The sequence below is a fragment of the Pleuronectes platessa genome, unplaced genomic scaffold (genome assembly GCF_947347685.1).
Source record: "Pleuronectes platessa unplaced genomic scaffold, fPlePla1.1 scaffold_312, whole genome shotgun sequence".
Classification (NCBI taxonomy): Eukaryota; Metazoa; Chordata; class Actinopteri; order Pleuronectiformes; family Pleuronectidae; genus Pleuronectes; species Pleuronectes platessa.
The window spans coordinates 18,411-27,086 of record NW_026519078.1 but is presented as its reverse complement, the minus strand read 5'-3'; the positions used below and the strand labels follow the sequence as shown (position 1 = coordinate 27,086).

The following is an 8,676-nucleotide window of genomic DNA, read 5'->3' as shown; positions in this document are numbered from 1 at the left end:
TTCACTCGCTGATGTTTGTTCAAGTGTTTCTGATCCGTTTGGTTTGAACTATAAGAACAGAAGTCATGATTGACAGCTGAGATTGACTGAGGATTGGTCGAAAGCGTGTCTGGGCGGGGCCTCGATACTACGGCTCCACCCCTCGATCACTGCTGCACAGAATCTGACTGCAAATCAGGTCGTCACCACAAGGTGGCAGCGTTCTCATGGAGATATCTTAGCTCCGCTTCGGTTCAGAGGGAGAAAGATGAGACGCGTCGTCCATCTTTGTTTGGCTCCGGGTTCTGAGAATAAAACAACAGTGAACTTTACCTCGTGGACATTTTGTCTTGCTTTCTAATCCTCACAGATCCGAACACACACACACACACACACACACACACACACACACACACACACACACACTGAACTGTGAGCTGATCCTCTCAGGTTATTTTGGGGATCAGCTGTTGGTCCCGTCAGCAGGACCCTCCTCCTCCTCCTCCTCCTCCTCCTGTCCCCAGTCTGTCCCCTCTTCACCTCCTCTACTCCTCTCTTCGTGGTAAGACTTCTCTTTATCTCTTATTTCACTTCAATTTTTCTTCATGTTTGTATTTTGCTTGTTTGTGTAACTTTCCTTCAGTTCATTTCCCCGACTGGACTTTTAGTTTGAAGTTCGTAGTTTTCAGAACAGACAATACATTTTGACCACAGTGTTTTTATTTGCTGGTTTATTATATTCATGTCCTGAAGCTCAGTGTAAAGAAGATGGAGGGTTTCCATCATGGCCGCCGTGTTACTCTAAGTTACTTCGTCATCGTCGTGTGTGAAACTGTTTCTGCTCAACGACTTCAGACTCGTCGGAACTGGAGAAATGAAAAGTTGTTTCTGTTCAGTTTCCGTGTGTGAGAAGTATTTTATTGTGTTGTATTGTGTTGTAGATGAATCTTGTCTCTCTTGCTTCAGTTTGCCACATGGCTCGTGTTGTGGGTCTGTGTGGGTCTGTTGTGTAAAACATGAATCTTGACTCTGGAACAGTTCAGTTTGTTCCTGGTTCTTTGAGTCTGGTTTCGATATTTCAGCTCATTCTGAAGATTTGTTGTTTCTGTTAATATCTGAATGTGTGTGAGGAAAAAAACGTTGACAGTTGATCCTGATGAATTTATCAGATTCATGTTTGTGTGTTTTTATTTGACCTGTTGCTGTGACTCAGATCTGTGAATGATATAAAAATATCACAATCAGATTTTTATATTGATGTCGTCAACAGATGGAAACTCAAGGGGTGGACGGGGGGGGGGGGGGGGGAATCGCACAACTTAGTGGGTGGAGACATAAGTTGTGTCAGACAACAAGTGATGATATGAACTAAAGTTCCATCAAGTTCCATCAACACAAACTCTAACTCAGGTTGTGTGTGTGTGTGTGTGTGTGTGTGTGTGTGTGTGTGTATGAGAGAGAGAGAGAGAGAGAGAGAGAGAGAAAGAGAGAGAGAGCGAGAGAGAGAGAGAGAGAGAGAGAGAGAAGGTGTGTGTGTGTGTGTGAGAGAGAGGGAGAGAGAGAGGGAGAGTGTGTGTCTGTGTGTCTGTGACAGGCAGTTCTACCATATTTGGATGCTCTCAGAATAGATGAGACCACAACAGGTGTGTGTAAGTGTGTGTGTATGTCTGTGTGTAAGTGTGTGTGTGTCTGTGTGTATGTGTGTGTGTGTTGTCTATTTTTAACTCAGCAGATACAAGAGCAGGCGTCACTGAGGATTATCAGCCTCAGATTCTTTGTGTGTCTGTTGTTTCCAGGACTCTGAGGATGGAGACAGTGAAGGTTGTGGTGACGGCTCAGCCGGACGCGGCGTCCTCCCGGGACGAGGACACATCTGGACCTGACCTCTGTGACCCCATGCAGGAGTTCAGCCGGCGCCTGGAGGCCATCATCAGCTCGTACGGCGCCGCGGCCTCCAGCCTCCCGGACAAACAGGTGGGTCACGTGACACAGGCAGGAGTTCCTGAGCTGCTCCTCAAATACCTGCTGGTGGCTAGTAACACAAGATGGCTGCCGCACAAAGCCACGCACAGAGGCGGCCTCGACCAGTAGAAAACGTTTCACCACACGATTCGGGGTCTGACCTCCGGCTGCTTGTTCTGTCTTGATATCATAGATATATATATAAAGGCTAGATGTCTCGGCCAATGGAGTCGAACGTCCGCACATGGCGGCCATCTTGCCACAGGCGGCTCGCTCACCCATAACATTGTGTTGTAGTGGTACATGTACGTTTTAAATAAAATTTAAAATTAAAATTCTTTATTTATATTTGTAAAGGGAAATGTACATATTTTAGAACATTATTCTATTTTTTGTGAAAAATAACATAATTATTCATAAGTATGCAGTGTCATAACTACATCTCTGACGTTTATAACAAACCAAACGTTTAAAAATCGGTTAAATTGAGCAAGTTATGGTTATTTTAAAAAGTACGTACAACTCCAACACAATGTTATGGGTGAGCGAGCCGCCTGTGGCAAGATGGCCGAGACATCTAGCCTTTATATCTATATCTATGTTGATATCCTCCTGATGATAGACGTGTCAGACAGAGGAGAGAGATTAAAGAGCAAAGGACTCTTTGATGTTCAATCTGAGTTCTGTGATGCGCCCTCTACTGGAACCCTCCAGTACTACACCTGTGGTAAACACGTCTTCTTCTCGTCTAAGACTAATATGAAGTTTCTGTATCGTCTTGAATGCATCAGAGTTCAAAGGACACAGAGACCGAGAAGACGAAGGGGGGGACAAAAGAGGACGTCACAGTTACCATGGAGACCGGTAAGACTTAAAAACTAAATAATGACAATAATAATATTCATATTAAATCTTGCAAATATAAATAAATGAATGATTGAGACTAAACTGACTCTGTCTCTCTGTCTCTCTCTCTCTGTCTCTGTCTCTCTGTCTCTCTGTCTCTGTCTCTCTGTCTCTCTGTCTCTGTCTCTCTATCTCTCTGTCTCTGTCTCTCTCTCTCTGTCTCTCTGTCTCTCTCTCTCTGTCTCTCTGTCTCTCTGTCTCTCTGTCTCTCTCTCTCTCTCTGTCTCTCTGTATCTCTGTCTCTCTGTCTCTGTCTCTGTCTCTCTCTCTGTATCTCTGTCTCTGTCTCTCTCTCTCTCTCTCTCTCTCTCTCTCTCTGTCTCTCTATCTGTCTCTGTCTCTGTCTCCAGACATGTCTCTGATCATGCAGAGTCTGAACAAGTCATCGTCCTCGAGGAGAAACTTGGAGATCTGGTCAGAAAATATGCTGAACTGGTGAGACACACACACAAACACACACACACACACACATACACACAAACACACACACACACACACACACACACACACACACACACACACACACACACACCTTGTGAGATTGTGTTGTCTACAGCCATAGCCATAAAACAGCAAAAATAAAACTGTTTCTGTGTGTGTGTGTGTGTGCGTGTGTGTGTGTTGTGTGCAGTCCACCCTGCGGCGCTGCGATGAGAGGAAGTTGTGTGTCCCTTCAGCAGAAGATGTGTGTCCTGCAGGAGGAGCGGCGCAGCAGCTTCACAGCTCGCAGCAAACTGGAGACTCTGTGCAGGGACCTGCAGTCGCACTACACAACTCTGAGGGTGTGTGTGTGCGTCCAGGAGAAGTCATGACCCGGTACCGGCTGCAGCTGAGAAGTAACAGAATAACAGCTCTTCTCCCCCCCCCCCCCCCCTCCAGGAGGAGACGCTGCAGCGCTGCAGGGAGGACGAGGAGAAGCGGAGTGAGATCACCGGCCACTTCCAGAAGATGCTGACGGAGATCCAGACTCAGATCGAGCAGCACAGCTCCAGGAACGACAAGCTGTGCAGTGAGAACGCAAACCTGACCGACAAGCTGGAGAGCCTCATGAACCAGTGCGACCGCAGGGAGGAGGTGAGGGCAGGTCAAAGGTCACACGCTAGGGTCATGTTGGGAGCATGTGGAGAAAGTCTTTTAATTATTCAGGTTTATATCAGAGAACATGTTTGTGGAAGGAAACATGAGAAGTTTGGTGTCTTGCAGAGTTTAGAGAAGATCGAGCGTCACCGGGACCTTCAGCACAAACTGACCGAGGCCAAGCTGCAGGAGGCCAACATGCTGCTGACTCAGGCCGAGGAGAAGCACAAGAGAGAGAAGGAATACGTGAGTCCCACTGAGCTGCTTGTCTTCAGGAGGACATTCAATCAAACATCTAGAGACAGCAGAAGACGTTTCTCTGACTCTGAAGACGCATGCTGTTGTTTCTCACTGTCTCAGATTGACTCTGTGTTGTCTCTGTCACTAGTTGCTTAGGGAGGCTATTGACAAAACAAAGAAATGCTTCGGTTTGAAGGAGCAGGAGCTGGCCATGAAGAAGAAGGTAAATGTCTCTTCTCTGTTCTCTTCAGTTACTGATTCAGGCCGCTGAGTGGAAACTGCAGTCTCAGACTCTCAGAGAGCAGAAGACTGTGATGCAGGCTCAGGTGAATATCCAACATGCGACCACCAGGACCAGAGCAGGGGGACAGGACGAGAGACAGGACGAGAGACAGGACGAGACCAGGGAGACAGGACGAGAGCAGAAAGACAGGACGAGAGACAGGAGGAGACCAGGGAGACAGGAGGAGAGCAGGGGACAGGACGAGAGACAGGACGAGACCAGGGAGACAGGAGGAGAGCAAGGGGACAGGATAGAATAGAATCATCAGAAAGAAGCATCACATGGTCACAAACTGTTTCTCCTCATCTGGATTTAAAGACTCTCATTCTTTAAATGATCCTGTGAAGTTGTTTAGAGATAATTCCAGAATAGAGATAATAATAATGTGTGAAATCTATTCACTAGAATCAAGAGACAGATCACATCAGTTTTATTGTTGGAGATGATTTTGATTTCACATTTTATTGATGAATTGTAAATCTCTTCATGTTCTGCCCCAGATGGTCTCTGATCTTCAACTTCACTCTGAGTTCACCTCCTGAATCTGGGCTGAACACTAGGGGGCGATGTGCTCTGGAAAGAATCACCTGATTTTGTATTTGATTGTAGTTCATGTCTCAGAGACGAAGTGATTCTGAATGTCTCATGTCTCATGTCTCATGTCTCATGTCTCATGTCTCCAGCTGACCCTCTACGGTGAGAAGTTTGACGAGTTCCAGACGACTTTGTCCAAAAGCAACGAGATCTACGTGCGCTTCAAGAGGGAGATGGAGAACGTACGTGCACGTGATTCACACCAGTCGTGATTCTTGTCCCGACAGGACGTTCTTCTGACTTTGTTCTGTGAACTCTTCGTCCTGTAGATGTCAGAAAAGATGAAGACGTTGGAGAAAGAGTCCAACGTGTGGAAGTCGAGGTTTGAGAACTGCAACAAGGCTCTGACGGACATGATGCAAGAGGTGAGACACGTCTGAAGTTCTGACTCAGCTGAAAACCAAGGAGACAGATATCCAATCAATGATCTATTCTCACTCTCCTCCCCCCCCCCCCCCCCCCGTGCTCCAGAGAACAGACAAGGCCAGAGAGTACGACCAGTTCGTGGTGACGATCCACAAACTGGAGAGACTGTGTCGTGCTCTCCAGGACGAGAGGACGATCCTCTACGACAAAATCAAGGGCATCCGCCAGTCCAGCTCCCAGCTGCCGGAGAAGCTGTTCGGCAGCTCTTGTCTCTCGGAGGCCGAGGACAAACCCGTCCTCCTGACTCCTGTGGAGCTGCAGGAGGACGACCCGATGCTCACGGAGGACATGGCTCGTCTCAGGCAGGAGCAGGCCAAGCTGCAGGAGTTCGCCGACTCCCTGTTCGCCACGCCTGCCGACCTCGCCCGGGACGCTGTCGATGTGGACCTCGGTGAAGACGAGGTGGCTGCTGCGTTTGCCAATTTCAAAACCAAACCTCAGGTCCAACAGGAGCCGGCCTCAGGCGCCGAGCAGGAGGTGGAAGCTGATGTTTCTCTGCAGGATAAAGTGGAGATGGTTGAAAAGCCACATGTGTCCACAGCTGGAGCAGTGGAGGTGAAACCAGAGGAGGAGCAGCTTTCTGCACAGGAACCAGCAGCAGCTGAGAAGGTTGAGAATCCTCCTGCCACAGAACCAGAGGCTGAAGTGCTGAAGATGCCTGCTGAGGTCAGAGCAGACGAGCCTGTGCAGGCGACGCCCACAGAGTCTCAAACCACAAGCTCCGCCTCCAATGCCACCTCGTCCAAGAAACAGGCCCCAAAGAAGAAGAAGAAGAGGAGCGGCAAGAGCTCCAGCTGAGCCTCCGACCACCAGAGGGTGAGAACCTCCGACCACCAGAGGGCGTGAACCTCCGACCACCAGAGGGCGTGAACCTCCGACCACCAGAGGGCGTGAACCTCCGACCACATGAGGGCGCGTGTGTGTGTGTGAACTGAATTTCACTAGATCAGACGAATCAGCTTTACAGTTGAAATAAAGATTTGGATTCAAGCTGCCTCTGAACACCAGAGATCGATCGAACCCTCCGTTTGTTTCTGTGTTCATAATAAAACGTGTCGCTTTTATTCCAGAAACCACAAATACTGAATACTTGATTTATTTGATTTATCTTTATTCACTAGTTTGAATGTTTACATCCAAATTATTCAAGATTTGTGTTGAGCAGCAAAGATTTAAAGCAACACAATGAAGCAGCTACTGATGAACAGCGCCCCCTGCAGCCTGACGTGGTGGATGCAGTGGTTCCCAGCAGATGGAGTGGAGGAGGAAACCAGCTTCACTTTAATCAAGCTGCTGGTTTAAAGCAGGAAGTGAAATAGTTGATTAAGTTTTCTCGATAGTGAAAAGAGGTTTAATTAGTAGATAAATAAAATGTGCTGCAGTGAGAAGCTGATCTCAGATCAGTTAGACGGAAAGTCTGGATTCATTCCTGATGCTGCAGTGAAACAAAGTGTCCACTGGGTGGCGCTGTCTCACTCCATTCTGATATTATATTGTCAGTGCATTTCCACCTCACAGCCACTAGATGGAGACATCTCTTCCTGTTGCAAATACTTGCAAAATCGATTTAGTAACGATTTATCGATAATAAATCGATTTTTATATCATCAAATAACTGATTCAAACCAAACTGATCAGAAACATTCTGTCAAACATCAGAGAGCGAAGAACGAGCTCAAATGACAGAAACATCTTTACAAACATTTATTTAACGTCTACTTTGATTTTATTTTTGGTCAATGTCCCGTCTGCTAACATGGAGGAGGGGTTATAATCTATACTGCAGCCAGACACCAGGGGGTGCTAGAAATGATGTTCTGTGGTTGACAGTTTTGGATCAAATATTTAATTTTAATAAATAAAATAACTTTCATGTTGCTCTTATGAGAAACATGAAATGGTAAATAGTTTATATTTATAAATCTCTGTTCTAGTCTTGATGACTCAAAGATCATTACAGTTTTACATTCACCCACACACATTCATACAGTGCATCTATAAGCAGCTCTTTGTTATTCTATGGGGGGGGGGGGGGGGGGGGGCATTCGGGGTTCAGCATCTTGCCCAAGGACACTTCGGCATGCAGATGGGTCAGACTGGGGATCGAACTGCCGACCGCTCTACCCCTCAGCCACAGCCGCATGTATTTTGTGGTTGAGTTTTTGTTTGTTTATTAGGATTGTGTTTCTTTCTGCTTGTTGTGTGTTCCTCTGCCGATGAGGCGACTTCTCTCTCAGGTTTCATTTCTCTTTGTTGTGTCGAGCAGCTCGAGGGCGTCGACCTCACAAACACACGGAGCGCAGGTCTCTTCACTGCTGCTCCTCTTCATCATGTTCCCAGCTCCTCTTCATCGTGTGTTTTAAACCTTCCAGCTCTTTATTCCTCTCAACATCGGTTCCTCTGAAAGAGACAAATTCAAACCAACACGTTCCTCTGTCCTGGTTCAGCTCCAGGTTCATGTGAGTTTCACTTCTTCTCACTTCAGAGGCTCGGAGCTGAACTGTCCTGTTTCCAAGGCTCATTCACACTCGTCCTATCGCCCCCCCCCCCCCCACCCCCCCCGTCACTACTGATGGACACATCATCATCATCACCATGGAAACACCTTTATAAAAACACACACAGACACACACAACACAACACAACACAATAGATATTCCAGTGCACAGATTTCTTTATAAAACATTTTCAATTTACTTTGCATTGAACATGCAAATTGAAGAGCAGATGTTGTTTTGCCTTCAGCCGTCAAGACACTTTTCTTTTATTTCAGGAACAACACGGACTCACAACACGGACTCACAACACGGGCGACAATAAGTTCACGTCCAAATAAAATAAGACAGAAAAATACACATCATGTTAAAATGAATCCACCCTGGGAACCCGTTCTGTCTCCGTGTTTAAAACGTGACCTGATCCCTCGTTAACGCTCCAACGTGTTTTATCTCAGTGACAAATCAAAACTGGATCTGAATTCAGAAGTTAAAGGTTGTAATAGTTTGTGTTTCCCCCTCATGGACGCGTCAGCTCCGTCAAACATCTCATATCGACATCGAGCACGACCACGGCCACTGACTCATTATCGCCCTCGATCACATGTGAAGCGCGCTCCAGCAGAGACATGTGAAGTGTTGGTTTGTGAAGCAGAGTCGTCTCGCTGCCGCTCGGGGCCTCGCTGCCGCTCGGGCCTCGTCTCATGTAGCGTT

General features: G+C 47.0%; 1 pseudogene; it reads left to right on the top strand.

Moving 5' to 3' along the window:
• The first annotated feature begins 1,775 nt into the window (after window positions 1–1,775).
• LOC128436394 (beta-taxilin-like) lies at window positions 1,776–6,265 on the top strand (annotated as a pseudogene).
• The last annotated feature ends 2,411 nt before the right edge of the window (window positions 6,266–8,676 follow it).